Source organism: Miscanthus floridulus, chromosome 9, assembly GCF_019320115.1.
Source record: "Miscanthus floridulus cultivar M001 chromosome 9, ASM1932011v1, whole genome shotgun sequence".
Classification (NCBI taxonomy): Eukaryota; Viridiplantae; Streptophyta; class Magnoliopsida; order Poales; family Poaceae; genus Miscanthus; species Miscanthus floridulus.
The window spans coordinates 26,353,383-26,374,953 of NC_089588.1; the positions used below are offsets into that span (position 1 = coordinate 26,353,383).

The following is a 21,571-nucleotide window of genomic DNA, read 5'->3' on the forward strand; positions in this document are numbered from 1 at the left end:
TGCCGACCATATTTCGTCGACAGTGGCGCGCCAGGTAGGGGTCCCCTTTAGGGGTTGTGCGCGCTGATCTTTCGACGAATCAGATGGGATTTTCTTCTTCAACATGTCAATAACAACTCGACTGATCGCGGTGGCGTCCTTCGGCAACTACGTCGACCACGTCCCGAGCAGCTCCGCCGAGCTCCGACCACGTCGACCACGGACCACGTCGACCACGTCCCAAGCAGCTCCGCCGAGCTCCGACCACGTCGACCACGACCACGTCGACCACATCCCGAGCGGCTCTGCCGAGCTCCGAGCACATCGACCACCAGACCACGTCGCAATGATGATCGCCGCGAAGAACGGCGCTACGACAACCGCGACCATCGTCATGACGATAGGTCGGAAAGCTCGAGGACCAGACAACTTCATCACCACCGACCAGATTTATATCCAAAGATAAGTATACTTCTAATATTTATATTTAATATACTTTTCATTATGACGTTTCTCCACAACGTCCTTGTCATGATCATTCTTCAAATAGCGTTTGTCCATGTATACCATCTTAAATATAACATACAACTATACTTAATGCAAATCCTTGACCAGTCATGTTGACGCTCGATGCCTCCAGAGACGGCCCTGTCTCCGGCTCATCCCTACACGTGCACGAGCGTCTGCCCTCTGCGTTATGGGTGGTCGCCAACGGCTCCTTAGCAATGCTTTGTTCTTTCTACACGTGCACGGGCTCTGCGCCCCGCGTTATGGTTAACGGGCTAGCTAGGGCTGGAGACTCAGCTACATACTAACTGGTCGGGCAGTTTATATTAAGTATAAACACAAACTTCACATTAACACTGATGTTTACAAAGCACCAACTGCTTTATCACATCATGCTCATTTGCAAATGACTACTGAGCGTCATACGCTATTTCTTCACCGCTGATTTTTTTCCATAATTTATTATTTTGTACATCATATACTACCATTCTACATATTTATCTACAGGAATTTCAAGCTATGCTCGAGGACTTCGTCGCTCGCTTCTCGACCTACGCTCGGGGACTGCCTCGGTCACTCTCCGACCACAGCTCGGGGACTTCGTCGCTCGCTCCTCGACCTATGCTCGGGGACTGCCTCGATCACTCTCCGACCACGGCTCGGGGCCTTCGTCGCTCGCTCCTCAACCTACGCTCGGGGACTGCTTCGATCACTCTCCAACCATGGCTCGGGGACTTCGTCGCTTGACCTGTGCTCGGGGACTGCCTCGACCACTCTCTGACCATGGCTCGAGGACTTCGTCGCTCGCTCCTCGACCTGTGCTCGGGGACTGCCTCGATCACTCTCCGACCACGGCTCGAGGACTTCGTCGCTCGCTGCTCGACCTGTGCTCGGGGACTGCCTCGACCACTCTCCGACCACGGCTCGAGGACTTTGCGTCTCGACTACATGTGACTGGCAACTCGCATATAGTTGGGATATTTTTTCTCACTTAGACCTTGCTACAAGGCTCATACCTCGCCTTCCAGCAAGCTCGGGGACTACATTGGTACGATGCACCTGCCGGTGCATCTCATATCGCCTGTACGACGATTGGGTTCTCAACTTAACTGGGAATTCTTTTTAGACCCTGGCACCATGTGTCTACGTCACCTACTACCAGGCTCGGGGACTAAGTGGGCACACTTCACCTTGCGGTGAATGTGTTTGTTTTTTGACCCCTACGCCTCTGATGATCAAGGACGCTACGCTTCAAGATGCACTTACATTTCTTTTCAGAAATACAGGTGGGCACACTTCCCAGGACGGAAATCTTTTTCTTTTTTCTTAAGAGCACCATACATTCTTCGGACAACCTATTTCTCCGGTGACAACAGTGGTCGGAGATGTCAAGAACTCAAGCCTCACTGTTCGAAGAAGGTTAAAATGGCGTGTCGCATCAGAATACATGGCGCTCGGGGACTAGCTGTGGGGGATATACCCCCGGGTACCACAAGATGGTACATGGGCCGCACCATCCGAGGTGGCCCGGCCCGTAAGATCAAGGTGTGCACATCAAGATTACAAGTTGTACTAGATATTGTAATAATACCAAATTGGATACTTTACTTGTAACCTTGTCTCTTCGGAGTATATAAGGAGAGACAAGGGTCCCCTACATCTCAATACAATACACCAAAGACACAGGACATAGGGTATTACGTCGATCAGATGGCCCGAACCTGTCTAAATCGCTGTCTCTGCGCCTTGTGTCACCATCTGGTTCCTGATTACACACACCGTCTACCGATAATCTACCACCACGGGCACCCCCCTCGGTGGACTGCCGACCATATTTCGTCGACAGTCATAGATCTAGCCGGGTACATCTTGTAAATGGATAACATGTCCTAGTACGTGAACTAGACAGAAATTAGAGAGAGGAGTAGTGCTAGGTTACCGGCCATCATAGGGCTTCGATCCAGCGGCGTCGGCCATGGTCGTTGTGTCGGTGTCTGCGCGAGGGCAGCGACGGTCGGTGAAGACGGTGACGGTGATGAGCAGTGGCGACCGGTGGTGAAGACCGATGGCAGCGTAGTGCAGTGGTGGAGGTGCTTCCCGTCACTGGCTGCACCCCTCACTAGATCAGGTTAGGATTTTGTCGGTGGGGAGCTCGGCTCAGGCGAACCTCATACTCAGAGCCGCCGGCCCCCACCTCAATTTATTGCGCAGTGTGACAGGAGCCCTCTAGCCATAGTGGGCTAGGCGCCCCCGATCAGGGCATGGATCAAAGGCCCAACTAGACCGTTGGGCCCAGTTTGGGATTAGAGATCAATCTAACAATCTCCCCCTGGATCTCCGACCATCTTTCAATTTCATATCATTTACTTTTGTTCATTCCATTACAGATTAGCACATAGAGCATGTTTCATCGTCACGGTCAATTATCGATAGATTTAACAGCTACAACACACCACTCTGTTCTGAAATAGATACTTAACTTTGGGCCTTCTTTTGTCTAGGAATTATAGGCTTTCTCTTAAACCCATGCCGGCTACATGTTCTCTGAACACGTTGGGTGGTAAGCCTTTTGTAAGCGGATCTACGAGCATCTTTTCGGTACTTATATGCTCAAGGCTTATGACATGATCCCGGACTTTATCTTTCACAACATAATACTTTATGTCAATGTGTGTAACACCCTCGGTGTTACATTGTACTATTTTGCTAAAACATTGCATGAGCATCATACTTGTTTGTACATGTGTGTAACATGAAGTATAAATCAATGTTTGGCACTTGAAACATTTATATGAAACATGAAACAAAGTTACGTTTCGTGTCACTTAAAATGAAATTTGTCGAACGAAAATGATAAGGAACGTTTTTGCGAATGGCGATGAGATATGTGCGGTCGAGGACAAGGATAGCTAGTTAGTACATCAAGTAGGTCGGATTTGGGGTTCGACGCAAAATCGTTCGAAACGACGTCAGTTCGCATAGGTTTGAAAGAAGGTCGACGAAGCTACCTTTGGCAAGTTTTATAGAACGATCGGCTTAGGAAGTAGCACAATGTCACGGCTTCGATTGATAGCTTGATATACCCTCTTGCGCATCGAGCAATTAGTTTGGCGTTTGGAGCATTGTGTATATGTTTCTTCCTGCTTTAAAAATCGTGCACGGCACCTGGCCTCTGCTCTGGGCGCAGTCACCACTGGGCCAGGAACGTTGCTGGCTTGCCAGCACACTGCCGCGCTGGCCATGCTCCACTGCTACGCTAGGGCATGTATGCACACGCACGGCACCTGTGCTGCGGGCCCTGACCACCTACCACCGCGCGCTGGTCGCGGCCACCGCCACTGCCCGGCCTGCCATCGCTGCTGACTCGCCCAGCGCGCGGGAGCGCCATTTGTGTCCTAGCTGCCGCCCGTGAACACACCGCGCGTAGGCCCTGGCTGCTGCTGCCCTGGCTACTGCTGCCTTGGCTACCTGCTGCTCCTTGTGGCGCGTGGGTCACCTCACCGGCTAACACGTTGTGCCTAGGACGTCGACAGTGCCTGCCGCGCCATGCCCTGCTCCGCACTGCCTTGGCCAGGAGTGCGCCAGGTCCGCGCTACACGCTGCCCGTCGCCACGCCGGTACTACGCCCATTGACATTGCCTTGGCTGCTTGCACGCAGGACAAAAGCCTACTCCACTATCACCTCCATGTCACTCGCACTGTGTTCCCTTGTCTGGCACTGCCCGCTGCGATGCCGTGCCGAGCCTCGTCGGCTTGCAGCCACGGTCGTGCGGACAGTCACCTAGGGCACGTCCCGCTGTCCCCCATCATGGCGCATGTTTGTTTGTTGCATTGACAACCGTAGCCGGACCAAGCCTAGCCACGTCAGGACCCTCCCCTGCCTCCGCTGTCTTCATGGCCGCCGGGGCGGCTCCTTCAAATTCGTCGTGGCAGCGGTGCCTTGTGTCAAATTGAGCACGTTTTTTACTCCGCTAGGTAGCCTGTAGTCCTACTGTCCCCACATCGCCGCCTATAGCTTTGTCCTGTACTCCAATTTCTTAATGCCGCGCCATCGGGTCCATTAGACCGGACGGATGCGCACCGTTGGCAAGATAGCCACTCCGAGCACCCCGTAGCAATTCAGTGCACCGTCAGCATAGTTGTACCCTCCTAAGCACCCCGCGCACCTCAGTCGTAGCTTTGCAGCCGGCCGGCCACCACCGCCACGGCCGTGCCATCACCGGGCGTCGTCGCATCGTCGGTGCGCACGTGGCCAACTCACCTCGGGCTTCCTCCGGCCGAACTGTCAACGCGAAGGTGTCTGTGAGCGCTCACTTGTGCTCGCTAGCTACTGTGCTTACTCTGCCTTCGTTGTTGCTCACGGGAACGCATCCGCCATTGCAAGTCAAGGCTCACCGCCGGGTAGGGAACCCGGGACAATGCCCCTACTCACTGTATCGGTTCTAGCCATTGCACGTTGCTATGGAGGTAATCACCGGCCCCTTAGCTAGGCCTTGGAGGCTCGGATGTCACCGACGTGGCCGCCCGGTGCCCGTGCCGTCGCGCGAGTGCACGCCCGGGTGCCGGGGGACGTCGCCGCGATAAAGAAGGAGGGGGAGGGCATATCTGTAAAAGCATAGACTAGTGAAATAGTGTCTTAGCGCTCGCTGTAAATGCCAAGTAGCTCGGGGGCATTTTTGTGAAAGTGCCGTCGCACGCGGGTTTTCCCTGTCGTGGGCCGTTGGCCGGCTGGGCCGCGCCTCGCATGGGCCGCGCTGAGGCCTGCTGGCGCGCGCGGGCGGGAAGACGGCGTGGGCCGAGCCAGCGTGAGTTGGGCCGAAGGGTAGGATTCGGTTTCCTCAATTCCAGTAAATAAGAAATGTTCATTTATTTTAGTTATGAATTGAACTTCGATAAATCGTAGTAAATCGCGTAGTTGTCCAAAAATAGTGAGACTAATTTTGTTAGGTTCACAAAAATATCGTCTACTGGATAGTACAGTTGGATTGTAGTTAGCTGTGACGAGTAGTGGGTCATAAATTCAAAGCTAGAGAGCTAATGTTAGGTCGGTTAATACTTGTAGGAATAATTGTGTATAATTGGTGATAGATATAGTCACAAAAATTTTATAGTAGGACCACTAGGTTGTCATGTACTTGTAAATTTTGTAGCCTCGGAATGGGATGGTAACTAAAGTAGCTATTACTCTTGTTTTATCTTATCTCGATTAAATCGGTATTAGGAGTAGCAATACCTGTAGTTGCTATAATAATGTATGTCATGTTTCATACTTGTTAGTGGTAATGGTACGTAGCTTAGCCTTAGTGGGTAGACCTCACTTAGTAGTTCACTAGATGTACTTTTAGGTTAAGAGTTGCCGTTGTCATATTATTAAACATTGCATCATCATTCATGTAGATCACGAAATGGTAGACTTCGTGCCCGTCGGCGAGCCGGAGTATGATGAGGTGATCGAGGAGTACGAGGAGGAGATTCTCGTGCAGGAGGGAGCCCAGGAGCCTATTGGTGCTGACCCTATAGACCCGGCGCCTGCCCAAGGCAAGCCCCGATGCATAGCCCATATTTTTAATGATCACTGAATATATATATGATGTGCATTTATGTTACAGGCATTTTGTGGAAACTACATGCATAAATATATCTACCTATGAGTCCTACTAGTATAGGTCGAGTAGCTACTATGCTCAGGATATCGGTAGCATGAGTAACCTGCTGTTACTCGCAAATAGGTAAAAATATGATCACTCCTGATAAAATGATGGAAAGGTAAATGGTGACCGGGCAGGGATATAGTTTTGGTATTGGTGAGTGTAAAGGGTTGTGTCCTGTGGCCAACAGGGCATAGCTCAGTTACACTTTTTCCCTGTCTGTGTCGATTAAGGATTGGTCATTACATATGACTCTAGGCAAGTCACAGATTATTGTCCTGAGCGCATACTTGGGTATGGGCGTAGGAAGGCTTGCTGCTCTCTTGTCGTGGATCCGGCTCTTTCCGGGCCGACTGATGGGAAGAGGAGGTGGTGGAGGTCCTTGCACCACACTGAGTCCAGGAGTCCGGAGTGGGGGCTTGGAGTCCAAGTTTGGACGGGGTCCTGGACACCCGGGACAGGAGGAGAGTGGTGGGTTAGTCCTGCTTGTGCCTGAGGTACAAGCAGGGCGTGTGTTTTCGGGGCACCCAGCTGGGCACATTGATTCGCGAATCACCGGGAAATCTGGTACGGCTTGTCTGCGGTTTAGCACCGTAGTAAGAACTGAAAGTTGAAAGGAGAAGAAATGGAACTCATTGCTCAACTCTTGCTTGAAAGTAGAACAAGTGCTTATATAGACTGGCTAGATGATAACTTAATATGGCTTATAATAAGACATAAGTAAGGACTCACTGTTAGTGCTGTTTTGCTAAAGAAAACCAGCAAACCATAAAGCTTATCATATTCCTTGGAGTCGGGAAATTATTCCCACTAGTCGGATAAGTCTTGCGAGTATATTGTGTACTCAGGGTTTATTTACCCCTGTTGCAGGTGATGCATGAGATGTACCTTTGTGTGGAGGATTCTTCTGGTGGGCTCAGATGGAATCCTCGCTCCTATCGCTAGATGTATATTTAAATTCCGCTGTGTATTATTCCGCACTCTGGTATTTGGTATTGTAATAATGTACTTTTTAAGAAACTCTGATGTATGAAATGAACTAGTATTGTAACTCGTTCTCATTATTGGATCCTTAGAAAAAAATGTGGATCTTTCGGGTTCTCCCTCGGGGTGTGCCCGACGGATACCACCTGTTGTAGCTTATTTTCGGGGTGCTTAGTGTCTGGCGGAAGACGAGCGCCTCCGTAAACGTGCTATTTCAGGCGGTTCTGCCACAGCTGGTATCAGAGCCAATAATGGTTACGGGTTTCATCACTCTTTTTCAAAACTTAAAAATTTGACCAACAAAAGTTTTATAAAAAGTAGGATGTGATTATATTAGGTAAATAAATATAAGCCCTAGCAATATGGTATATCTAGGATAGCGGCACTGGTTTTATCTAATCAGTTTTTGCAGGTACACTGACTTACGTTGTGTAAGAAATCGCTTAGTATACGAAAAGTGAGTGTGCGATGTGCCAAACAATTTACGAAGCCGCTATATTCCGGCTTGAGTGAACGTATAGGTCGAAGCATGCATCATGATAATAGCATCTTACATCAACTGAAATCCCCCTTCACGTATAATTGAATTAGTTAATTGATAGGACTAACTAAATGACTGCTTTAATAATTGTGCTGTCACCTCTCTAATTCCTTGCTTCTAATCAGAAGGTTGTTCTAATGGATGGTTCATATCTATTACAGATGAATCTAAGGTCTGGACATGGGAGCACCAGTTCTGGGGTGGCTCACGAGGGCCAGGGTGACAGTGTCCAGGCCATTGAGCATGGCAGCGGGGGAGGTCAGTAGGTTCCACCTCTAGCTCCTCATCCTTTTCAGCCGCCGCCACCGCCTCCACTGATGACTCCCGCTGAGATGATGGTGGAGCTGTTGGCCACTCGCCGGGAGTCAGCTGCTGCTCGCCAGGAAACAGCTTGTGCCATGGACCTAATGGCGCAAGCTGTCACGGGTCTCGCCCGCAGAGGTCACGGGGGCAACGGTGGGAACGGGGGTGGTGCCCGCCGTCCTGAGGGGCAGTCCTCTTATCATGACTTCCTCAAGACTCACCCACCCATGTTCACGCCGTCTGATGAGCCCCTAGAGGCGGAGCACTGGCATCGCACTCTCAAGCAGAAATTTCGGCTGCTCGGAGTGACCGACGAATAGAAGGTGTACTTTGCGGCACAGCAGCTTCTAGGGTCCGCAGGTGCCTGGTGGGAAACTTTCTAGGCCACGGAGCAGCCGGATCATCCAGCAACATGGCAGGAGTTCTCCACCACCTTCCGAGAGTTCTTTATCTATGTTGGTGTCATCAACTAGAAGATGATAGAGTTCCTGGAGCTGCGCTAGGGAAATAGGACAGTGATGGAATATGTGAACAAGTTCAATCACTTGGCTCAGTATGCCGGCAGTCAGGTGGATACTGATGACAGGAAGCGGGAACGCTTCTTTCGTGGTCTCGCTCCCCTCCTTCAGGAGAAACTTTATACGGGGAACTATCAGACCTTTGGGGCTCTAATGAACGCCGCCATTGCCATGGAGGGTTTTTAGCAGGAATCACAGGCTAATTGGAAGAGGAAGCGGGTGGCAGCTGGATCCTCTAGCCACCCTCACACACAGAAGATTTAGGTTGTCCAGCGGGGGTCCTATCAACCATCCGGCAGGCCTCCGTTCCGGTAGCCCCAGCAGACTTCGCAAGCTTCCTCTACTTAGTACCGTGCACCTCCACAATAGGTGAAGCCATAGCAGTCTCAGGGATAGCAGGTCCCACCTCGTCAGGGGTTTGGGAATAGGCCAGGAGCTTGTTTCAAATGTGGCAAAGATGGCCACTATGCCTGGGCCTGTCCCCAGAACCAGCCAACTCAGTCAGCTCAACTGTCCACAAATTCCAGGCTTATCAAGAGGACCATCATTAAGAAGAAAGTGCCCAGTAGGTCTGGTCAGGTGCACTTCACAGATGCTGAGCGGGTTGTGCAGTAGGAGGCAGTTATGGCTGGTATGTTTACCATCGACTCCCATCTAGCTTTGGTGTTGTTCGATTCTGGTGCATCATATTCCTTCATGAGCATGGGGTTTGTAGAGCGACACAACTTACCACTTATGGCTATACCATATGCCTATAAGATCCATACTGTGGGTTCATAAATGTTCATCAATACCCGCACGGATACAGTAAGTTTGGTATTAGCCACCCACACTTACCACCTATAGTTCATGATAATGCCTAGGCAAGGCATTGATGCTATTCTTGGAATGAACTGGTTGTGGGTGTATGAGGTAGTATTGGATATGAAGAGAAGTGTGGAGTTACGGCTTCCTTCTTCTGAGGATAGGATGTCTCTTATTGTACCCTTAGATCCAGTCTTACTTGTTGCTACCCATGCTGAAGCCTCTTCAGATCTTACCTCCATCCCTGTGGTTTGTGAGTTTCTAGATGTTTTTCCTGAAGATCTTCCTGGGTTGCCACTAGACAGAGAGGTAGAGTTCTCCATTGAGCTAGAGCCCGATACTGCTCCTATCTCCAAACATCCATACCGCATGGCTCCAAGGGAACTAGCGGAAAGGAAAAAGCAGCTGGAAGAGTTGATGGACAAAGGTTTCAACCATCCGAGTTCTTCACCATGGGGTTGCCCCACCATTTTTGTGAAGAAGAAGGACGGTACTCTGAGGATGTGTGTGGATTACTGCCCTCTTAATGCGGTAACAGTTAAGAACAAGTATCCCTTGCCCCGCATAGATACCTAGCGGGTGCCAAGGTATTCTCGAAGATTGATCTCCGATCAGGTTATCATCAGATCAAGATCAGGCCACATGATATACCAAAGATAGCTTTCTCTACTAGGTATGGGCTATATGAGTACCTAGTGATGTCGTTTGGTCTTACCAATGCTCCTGCCTTCTTCATGTATCTGATGAATTCAGTTTTTATGTCGGAGATGGATAAGTTTGTGGTGGTTTTCATTGATGACATCCTGATCTATTCCAAGAATGATGAAGAGCATGCCTGACACCTCCGGATAGTACTGGCTCGACTAAGGGAGCACAAGCTGTATGCTAAATTCAGCAAGTGCGAATTTTGGTTAGATGGAGTGTAGTTTTTAGGGCATGTGTTGACACCTGAGGGCGTCTCGGTGGATCCCAGTAAAGTGCAAGATGTGTTAGATTGGAAATCTCCTAGGTCTGTGCATCAGATTCGGTAGTTTCTGGGTCTAGCTGGATATTATTGGCGCTCCATTCCAGATTTCTCCAAGATAGCCTAGCCAATGACCAAGCTACTCCAAAAAGAAGCTAAGTTTGATTGGAGCCCGACTTGTGAAGAAGCTTTTCAATCTCTGAAGACATTTCTGACCACTGCTCCTGTATTGGCCCAACCAGATATTGATAGGCCCTTTGATGTATACTGTGATGCCTCGAAGACAGGGTTGGGGTGTGTGCTTATGCAAGATGGGCGTGTGATAGCTTATGCTTCACGCCAACTGAAGAAGTACGAGGTGAATTACCCTACCCATGACTTAGAGCTAGCGGCTATAGTCCACTCTCTGAAGATTTGGAGGCATTATCTGTTGGGCAATAAGGTGCATATCTTTACAGACCACAAGAGCCTCAAGTATATTTTCACTCAGTCTGAACTGAACATGAGGCAAAGGAGATGGTTAGAGTTGATAAAGGATTATAATTTGGAAGTCCATTATCACCCAGGAAAGGCCAATGTTGTAGCAGATGCTTTGAGCCATAAGTCACACTAGGTTGAGGAAATGCTTTTGTCTCTCAACCACATAGAGGTGCTAGCTCATATTGCATTGACCTCGGAATTGCTGGAGCAGATTCTTCGAGAGCAGAAGGAAGACCCCAAAGAGATTCCTCACATCAGAAAATTGATGGCTGAAGGGCGTGGCCCTCACTTTAGTGTTGATGAACATGGAGTGGTGAGATATAAGGATAGACTGGTGGTTTCGTCCAATGAAGAGCTGAAAAGAAAAATTTTGAATGAAGCTCACCATTCAAAGTTGTCTATTCATCCTGGCAGTAACAAGATGTACCATGATCTGCGCCAATTATATTGGTGGTCCTACATGAAGCAAGACATCACCCAGTATGTTGCAGAGTGCGACACTTGCGGTAGAGTCAAGGCAGATCATATGTGTGCTCCAGGATATCTGCAGCCCTTGCCCATTCCTATTTGGAAATGGGAGGATATTTCCATGGATTTCATTGTGGGTTTACCCCGCACGTCCACAGGCTATGATTCTATCTGGGTCATTGTGGACCGTCTCACCAAGTCTGCTCACTTCATCCTAGTGGACACTAGATATACTGCTAAGAAGTATGCTGAGATATATTTCGATCAGATTGTGACCCTACATGGGGTTCCTCTTACTCTTGTTTCTGATAGAGGATCAGTCTTTGTCTCTCGTTTCTAGAAGCAACTGCAGCACTGTCTAGGTACTCATCTTCTTAGAAGCTCAGCATACCACCCCACAAACTGATGGTCAAACTAAAAGGGTGAACCAGGTGCTCGAGGATATGTTGAGGGCTTGTACCATTTCTTTTCCTAAGAAGTTGGATAAGTGTTTGAAGTTAGCTGAATTTTCATATAATAACAGCTACCAAGAGAGCATCCGCATGGCACCATTTGAAGCTCTATATGGGCAGAAGTGTAGAACGCCACTAAACTGGGTTGAAGTGGGAGACCATGGATACTTCAAGCCTGATTTCATAAAAGAGGCTCGAGAGAAAGTAAACATCATTCAAAGCCACTTGAAGGCATCTCAGAGCCGACAAAAGGCTTACGCAGACAAGCGAAGAAGGCCTTTAGAGTTTGCAGCTGAGGATTTTGTGTATCTCAAAGTATCTCCTATGAGAGGGGTGCATCGGTTTGGTGTCCATGGCAAGTTAGCCCCTCGGTATGTGGGTCCATACAAGGTGTTGTAGCCATGTGGCCCCGTTGCTTATCGTCTCCAGCTTCCTGAAATCCTATCGGTGGTTCATAATGTGTTTCACGTCTCATAATTGAAGAAATGTCTACGGGTTTCGGAAGAAGCTATGGAAATTGAAGGACTTCCGCTCTAGCCTGATCTGTCTTATGTGGAGCATCCTATTAAAGTCTTGGATGAGAAAGAAAGGGTAACCAGGAACAGTGTGAGAAAATTCTATAAAGTGCAATGGCAAAACCATTCTGAAGATGAAGCCACCTAGGAACAAGAGAGCTACTTGTTGAAGCATTACCCCCACCTCCTCTCTGGTTCGGATAATTAGTTGCTGCGTCAAAATGTATTCCCTATCCCCTTCTCACACTAGGCACAAGAAATCTCGGGTCGAGATTTTGTTTTAGGGGGGTAGATTTGTAACACCCTCGGTGTTACATTGTACTATTTTGCTAAAACACTACATGAGCATCATACTTGTTTGTACATGTGTGTAACATGAAGTATAAATCAATGTTTGGCACTTGAAACATTTATACGAAACATGAAACAATATTACGTTTCGTGTCACTTAAAACAAAATTTGTCGAACGAAAATGATAAGGAACGTTTTTGCGAATGGCGATGAGATATGTGTGGTCGAGAACAAGGATAGCTAGTTAGTACATCAAGTAGGTCAGATTTGGGGTTCGACGCAAAATCGTTCGAAACGACGTTAGTTCACGTAGGTTTGAAAGAAGGTCGATGAAGCTACCTTTGGCAAGTTTTATAGAACGATCAGCTTAGGAAGTAGCACAATGTCACGGCTTCGATTGATAGCTTGATATACCCTCTTGCGCATCGAGCGATTAGTTTGGCGTTTGGAGCTTTGTGTACAAGTTTCTTCCTGCTTTAAAAATCGTGCACGGCACCTGGCCTCTGCTCTGGGCGCGGTCACCACTGGGTTCGGCACGTTGCTAGCTTGCTAGCACACTACCGTGTTGGCCATGCTCCACTGCTACGCCAGGGCGTGTATGCGCGTGCACGGCACCTATGCTACGGGCCCTGACCGCCTGCCACCGCGCGCTGGTCGCGGCCACCGCCACTGCCCAGCCTACCGTCGCTGCTGACTCGCCCAGCGCGCCAGAGCGCCATTTGCGTCCTCGCTGCTGCCCGTGAACACACCGCGCGTAGGCCCTGACTGTTGCTGCCCTGGCTACTGCTGCCTTAGCTGCCTGCTGCTCCTTGTGGCGCGTGGGTCACCTCGCTGGCTGATGCGCTGCACCCAGGACGTCGACAGTGCCTGCCGCGTCATGCCCTACTCTGCACTGCCTTGGCCGGGAGTGCGCCGAGTCCGTGCTACACGCCGCCCGTCGCCACACCGGTACTACGCCCGTTGACATCGCCTTGGCTGCTCGTGCGCAGGACAAAAGCCTGCTCCACTATCACCTCCGTGTCACTCGCACTATGTTCCCTTGTCTAGCGCTGCCCACTGCGATGTCGTGCCAAGCCTCGTTGGCTTACAGCCACGGCCGTGCAGACAGTCGCCTGGGGCACGTCCCGCTATCCCCCATCGTGGCGCATGTTTGTTTGTTACATTGACAACCACAGCTGGACCGAGCCTAGTCATGTTAGGACCCTCCCCTGCCGCCGCTATCTCCATGGCCACCGAGGCGGCTCCTTCAAATTCGCTGTGGCAGCGGTGCCTTGTTTCAAATAGAGCACGTTTTCGACTCCGCTAGGTAGCCTGTAGTCCTATTGTCCCCGCATCGCCGCCTATAGCTTCATCCTGTACTCCAATTTCTTAATGCCGCGCCATCGGGTCCATAAGACTAGATGGATGCGCACCGTCGGCAAGCCAGCCACTCCGAGCACCCCGCAGCAATTCAGTGCACCGTCAGCATAGTTGTACCCTCCTGAGCACCCCGCGCACCTCAGCCGTAGCTTTGCAGCCAGCCAGCCACCACCGCCGCGGCTGTGCCATCACCGTGCGCCATCGCATCGTCGGTGCGCACATGGCCAACTCACCTCAGGCTTCCTCCGATCGAACCGTCAAAGCGAAGGTGTCCGTGAGCGCTCCCTTGTGCTCGCTAGCTACTGTGCTTACTCTGCCTTCGCTGTTGCTCACGGGAACGTATCCGCCATTGCAGGTCAAGGTTCACCGCCGGGGAGGGAACCCGGGACGATGCCCCTGCTCACTGTATGGGTTCCAACCGTTGTGCGTTGTTGTGGAGGTAATCACCGGCCCCTTAGCTAGGCCTTAGAGGCTCGGATGTCACCAGCGTGGCCGCCCGGTGCTCGTGCCGTTGCGCCAGTGCGCGCCCAGGTGCCGGGGGACGTCGCCGTGGCAAAGAAGAAGGAAGGGGAGGGCGTATCTGTAAAAGCATAGACTAGTGAAATAGTGTCTTAGCGCTCGCTGTAAATGCCAAGTAGCTCGGGGGCATTTTCATGAAAGTGCCGTCGCGCGCGGGTTTTCCCCCATCGCGGGCCGTTGACCGGCTGGGCCGCGCCCCCGTGTGGGCCGCGCTAAGGCCTGCTGGCGCGCGCGGGCAGGAAGACGGCGTGGGCCGAGCCAGCGCGAGTTGGGCCGAAGGGTAGGATTCGGTTTCCTTAATTCCAGTAAATAAGAAATGTTTATTTATTTTAGTTATGAATTGAACTTGGATAAATCGTAGTAAATCGCGTAGTTGTCCAAAAATAGTTAGACTAATTTTGTTAGGTTCACAAAAATATCATCTATTGGATAGTACAGTTGGATTACAGTTAGCTGTGACGAGTAGTGGGTCATAAATTCAAAGCTAGAGAGCTAATATTAGGTCGGTTAATACTTGTAGGAATAATTGATGATAATTGGTGATAGATATAGTCACAAAAATTTTACAGTAGGACCACTAGGTTGTCATGTACTTGTTGTAAATTTTGTAGCCTTAGAATGGGATGGTTACTAAAGTAGCTATTACTCTTGTTTTATCGTATCTCGATTAAATCGGTATTAGGAGTAGCAATACATGTAGTTGATATAAGAATGTATGTCATGTTTCATACTTGTTAGTGGTGACGGTACGTAGCTTAGCCTTAGTGTGTAGACCTCACTTAGTAGTTCACTAGATGTACTTTTAGGTTAAGAGTTGTTGTTGTCATATTATTAAACATTGCATCATCATTTCATGTAGATCACGAACTAGTAGACTTCGCGCCCATCGGCGAGCCGGAGTACGACGAGGTGATCGAGGAGTACGAGGAGGAGATTCTCGTGTAGGAGGGAGCCCAGGAGCCTGACCCTGCTGACCCGGCGCCTGCCCAAGGCAAGCCACAGTGCATAACCCATATTTTTAATGATCACTGAATATATATATATGATGTGCATTTATGTTACAGGCATTTTGTGGAAACTACATGCATAAATATATCTACCTATGAGTCCTACTAGTACAGGTCGAGTAGTTGCTATGCTCAGGATATCGGTAGCGTGAGTAACCTGCCGTTACTCGCAAATAGATAAAAATATGTTCACTCCTGATAAAATGATGGAAAGGTAAATGGTGATCGGGCAGGGATATGGTTTGGGTATTGGTGGGTGTAAAGGGTTGTGTCCTATGGCCAACAGGGCATAGCTCGGTTACACTTTTTCCCTGTCTGTGTCGATTAAGGACCGGTCGTTGCATATGACTCTAGGCAAGTCACAGATTATTGTCCCGAGCGCATACATGGGTATGGGTGCAGGGAAGGCTTGCTGCTCTCTTGTCGTGGATCCAGCTCTTTCCGAGCCGACTGATGGGAAGAGGAGGTGGTGGAGGTCCTTGCACCACACTGAGTCCGGGGCTCAGGAGTGGGGGCTTGGAGTCCAAGTTTGGATGGGGACCTGGACACACGGGACAGGAGAGTGGTGGGTTAGTCCTACTTGTGCCTAGGGTACAAGAGGGGCATGTGTTTTCAGGGCACCCAGCTGGGCACATTGATTTGCGAATCGTTGGGAAATCCGGTACGGTTTGTCTACAGTTTAGCACCGTAGTAAGAACTGAAAGTTGAAAGGAGAAGAAATGAAACTGATTGCTCAACTCTTGCTTGAAAGTAGAACAGGTGCTTATATAGACTGGCTAGATGATAACTTAATACGGCTTATAATAAGACATAAATAAGGACTCACTGTTAGTGCTATTTTGCCTAAGAAAATCAGCAAACCATAAAGCTTATCATATTCCTTTGAGTCGGGAAATTATTCCCACTAGTCAGATAAGTCTTGCAAGTACATTGTGTACTCAGGGTTTATTTACCCCTGTTGTAGGTGATGCATGAGATGTACCTTTGTGTGGTGGATTCTTCTGGTGGGCTCAGACAGAATCCTCGCTCCTATTGCTAGATGTTTATTTAATTTCCGCTGTGTATTATTTCGCACTCTGGTATTTGGTATTGTAATAGTGTACTTTTTAAGAAACTCTGATGTATGAAATGAACTGGTATTGTAACTCGTTCTCATTATTGGATCCTTGGAAAAAAATGTGGATCTTTCGGGTTCTCCCTCGGGGTGTGCCCGACGAATACCGCCCACTGTATGTTGTTTTTGGGGTGCTTAGTGTCTAGCGGAAGACAAGCGCCTCCGTAAACATGCTATTTCAGGCGGTTCTGCCACAATGTGTTTGCCAGCACCACTTGACTTATTGTTGTGAGCATACTGTACTACCGGATTATTATCACAGTATAACTTAAGTGGTCTATAGATGTCGTCAACCACCTTCAAACCGGGTATGAACTTCTTTAGCTAGTTCACCTGCCCCGTTGCCTCATAACATGCTACAAACTCGGCATATATTATGGATGATGTAGTGACAGTTTGCTTTGAGCTTTTCCATGAAATAGCTCTCCCCTGCGAGAGTGAATACATATCCAGACGTGGATTTTCTATCATCTCCCGCATAATCAGAATCTGAATATCCCACTATATGGAGTGAATCAGATCTTCTATACATCATTATGAGGCTTTTCGTTCCTTGCAAATAACGCAAGACTTTCTTTACTAATTTCCAGTGTTCTGTTCTAGGATTGCTTTGGAATCTGCCAAGTAACCCGATAACAAATGCCAAATCAGAGTGTGTACATACTTGAGCATATTGCAAGCTTCCGACAGCTGAAGCATATGGAACCGTTTTCATTTGATCGATCTCATACTGATTCCTGGGGTATTGAAAATCCCCATATCTGTCACCCTTGACTATAGGAGCAGGTGAGGGACTACATTTGTACATACTGAATTTCTTTAAGATCTTTTCTATGTATGCCTTTTGTGATAGTCCTAATACCCCTTTACTTCTATCTCGGTGAATCTCGATCCCTAGAACGAACGAAGCTTCACCAAGATCTTTCATATCAAATTTTGGGGACAAAAACTTCTTTGTCTCTAGCAGTAGACTGACATCACTAATAGCAAGTAAGATATCATCCACATACAGGACAAGGAAGATAAACTTCCCATTCTTAAACTTTGCATAGACACAATTATCCTCTACATTCTCTTTAAACCCAAAATTTCTTATTGTCTGATCAAACTTCAAGTACCACTGTCTTGAAGCTTGTTTTAATCCATAAATGGATTTCTTTAGGCGACATCCCATTTGTTCTTTTCCTTCCATGACAAAACCTTTCGGTTGTGCCATGTAAACATTTTCCTCCAAGTCCCCATTGAGAAATGTCATCTTTATATCCATCTGATGTAATTCTAAATTGTAATGTGCCACTAATGCCATTATGATTCTGAAGGAATCCTTACATGAGACTAGAGAAAAGGTCTCATTGTAATCAATCCCTTCTCTTTGCATAAAGCCTTTTGCCATAAGTCGCACTTTATATCTCTCTATATTCCCTTGAGAGTCAAGTTTTGTTTTGTAGACCCATTTACAGCCTACTATTTTGGCTCCTTTAGGAATTATTTCCAAATCCCAAACTTTATTGGCATTCATAGATTTCATTTCATCTTCCATGGCCTCAAGGCACTTTGATGAATAATCACTTCTCATGGCTTCTTCAAATGAGGTGGGATCATCCTCCATTTGAAATTCCTCAGTGTTGTATACTTCATAGTCAGCAGAAATAGCTGATTTTCTAACTCTTTGAGTCCTTCTAGGGGCCTCCACATTTGGTACATCTTCTGTTTGAGGCTGTTGTTGCTCCCCCTCATGTGTGGCAATAGGTTCTATAGGATCCTGAAGAACAGGTTCCTCATCGTCATTCATTGTTGTCATAGGCGGACTAACAACAGGTACTGGCACCATAGTATCTTGCAATGTCGGTGTAGCGACAGCAGGTAGTGAGAAAAATGGCTCATGAATCATCGGAGTGGGCGCATACACCCGCTTCTCTTCAAGGTAAATTTCTCGAGCTACCATGCTCTCCCTCATCATTTCATCCTCTTGGACGACAGCGTATCTCGTTTCCACAAACTTTGTATGTCTGTCTGGACAGTAGAAACGAAAACCTTTTGACTTTTCTGGGTAGCCAATGAAATGGCAACTTACTATTTTGGGATCTAGTTTCCCAATGTTTGGGTTAAATACTTTAGCCTCAGCAGGACTCCCCCACACACATAAGTGGTTTAGTGAGGGTACTCTTCCTGTCCACAACTCATACGGCGTTTTGGGCACCGACTTACTTGGTATTCTATTGAGAATATGAATGGCGGTTTTTAATGCCTCCATCCACAGGCTCAATGGTAAGGTGGAGTAACTTATCATACTGCGCACCATATCCATCAGGGTACGATTGCGCCTTTCAGCTACTCCATTCTGCTGAGGTTCACCCGATGTAGAATACTAGGCTACTATGCCATTCTCCTGTAAGAACCTTGCAAAAGGTCCAGGAACTTGGCCATATGGGGTATGCCAACCGTAGTACTCCCCCCCATGGTCAGACCTGACTATCTTAATCTTTAAATTGTGTTGGTTTTCAACTTCTGCCTTAAATATCTTAAATTTATCCAATGCTTCCGTTCTTTCTTTGATTGGATAAATGTAGCCATAATGGGAGTAATCATCTGTGAATGTTATGAACGAATCATAACCATTCACACTCTTTACAGGAAATGGACCAGAGATGTCTGTGTGAATAATCTATAAAATTCCTGCGCTTCGTTTGACATCTTTCTTAATTTTCTTTATATACTTTCCTTTTATGCATTCTCTGCATTGTTCTAAATCTGAGAACTCTAATGGAGGAAGAATATCATTCTTAACTAGTCTTTCTATTCTCCCCCTTGAAATATGGCCTAAACGACAGTGCCGTAATTTTGACGACGCATCGTGAGCTCTCCTTCGTTTTTTGTTTACATCCATAGACGAGGATACATTTTCATTGTTGCACACAATGTTCCCATCATCGCATACAACATTCACATCAGCACGTAGTGATAACAAATAAAGCTCATTTTGTAAGATAGCAAGACCAACACATGCATTATTAAATGTTATCTTACATTTGCCATTTCCAAAATGGCAATCATATCCATCATTGTCCAAGCATGAAACACTAATCAAGTTTCTTTGTAAAGCGGGAACACAAAGTACATCTCTAAGTAAAAGTGTGAAGCTATCAGCAAATGTCTGAAATTACAGAAAGTAAACCTGTCTGTTTCGATTCAGGAATACAAAGTCTGAGATCGTTTTCTATGCTTAAATATCAATGTTTAACTACACAAAAATGTATGGATGTAGTTAACCTTTTTCTGCATCAGGCATTGAATTTCTCATGTTGCATGTGCCTGCTCTATAATGGGATTACAGAAACCATCTAAAATAGAATCCTGAATTCAATGATATTTAGTCCCATTACTTATATATATGTAATACTTTACCTTTTTTATTCTTGTTTATTTATCAACCATTGTCCTATTTATGCAGTGGCACGGGTGAAATGTGGACTCTTTATGTTCATTGCAAGAATGGACTTCCAGATCAGGATTATGTAATGTTCAAATTGGAAAGGCCTCATATAAAATTGTCAACCTTGACATCTCTTAAGGACTAGCTTGGGTATAATGCCCGGGACTTCTTGTACTACAAGAAGCGTTGTGGAAGAGATGTTGCAAGTCTTCAGCCCCTCGATTTTGTCAGACATGCAGAGATTATGCTACAAGACAATGAGAGTGATAAGGAAATCAGATTAGTACTCTCAAAGGAACAAGAGACAGCACAGCAAGTCAGCATAACACCCCTCAAGCGACCAAGGCAGCAGCTGGAAGAAGATGAGCATCCGTTTATGGATGATCCTTTTGATGCATACAAGGACTGGCTAAAGAAGCTACGACCGGAACAATCCAAAAGTATATCATCTATGTTTTTGCATATGTTTTCATATTAAGCAAAATCTTAGCACCTTTATATAAACTACACCTCATCTTACATTTTTTTGGTGACTAACAGATTTGAAGGATGACACGAGGCAACAAGCAGTCACCACGTACAAGGAATTTTTAAGGATGAAAGGGGACATTCTAGAAATTAGTAATTTATTTTTCTTCTTCAACCAATGTTGTTTAGTACTAATTTTTTTAAAACTGAACCTTTAACCTTGTGTGCAGTGGCATTTGTCGAACAACGTGACACCGATGCAATCGTAGACGAAGACGACGAAAGCAATGGAAGCAATGCGACACCACCCTCAAATAGGCCAAGCCATGCAAGGAAGGCAAGAGACGAGGGAAACGGTTTGTGATAATGCATGTACTTTTAATATTGGGTTCACATATCTTAGTTGAGAACTACTACAGCTCAAGATTGTTATTGTCTTTTTTGCAAGGACATGGCTCCAATGAATGCAAGAAAAGAGGTCGTGGCACTGTTAAAGGATTAACAGTAGGCAACAAGAGAGTTAAGGAACGCATTCACACACTCCCAATCGAATTTTTAGAAAGCCGTGGAGGACCCATTGGACCGAATACCCGTGCATTTGTCGATGAGGTCGTTTTATTTACAAGGCAATGGGCCCCACTAATTGGAGTAAACAGTTGGAAGGATATAAAGGAAGAAGTCAAACTAGAAATTGCAGAAGAGATACTGGTATGATGTGTACTATTTTTTGTTAAGGAACATTGCTATTGCTCTTTTACTGTCCAAAAAAGTGAGTACATTACTAAGCAAATTTGCTAATAGAGAACATGTAGCTAAAAATCAGTTAGAAAATGTCATACGCCCTCAGCCCTCAGTTAGAGAAGAGGTTCTAGAAAATCTTTGGATTCACATGCCTCTCCTCTAGTTAATTTAGATGCCAAATCAGCTTAATACTCTAGAAACAGTAACATGCATGTCTTAAAAACATCTATTTTTTAGTATGGACCAGACATTAAAATTGGATTCCAGAAAGATCAATGTTAGAACCCACTCCGTTGTGGAATCAGCTTAATACTCCATTTGACAATATTTGTCCACACCGCCTAATATTTGTCCACACTCTTGATTACGTCCAGTGAACACAGTTCTCAATATACAAAAATATAGTCGACACAGTTCTCAATACACAAAAATATGCATGTTGGAGACTAAATGCTACAGATTTTGCCAAGCTGCA

The 21,571-nt window shown here is 47.1% G+C and overlaps 1 pseudogene; it reads left to right on the plus strand.

Moving 5' to 3' along the window:
- The first annotated feature begins 9,449 nt into the window (after window positions 1-9,449).
- On the plus strand, window positions 9,450-21,069 carry LOC136479522 (uncharacterized; annotated as a pseudogene).
- Window positions 21,070-21,571: the final 502 nt, after the last annotated feature.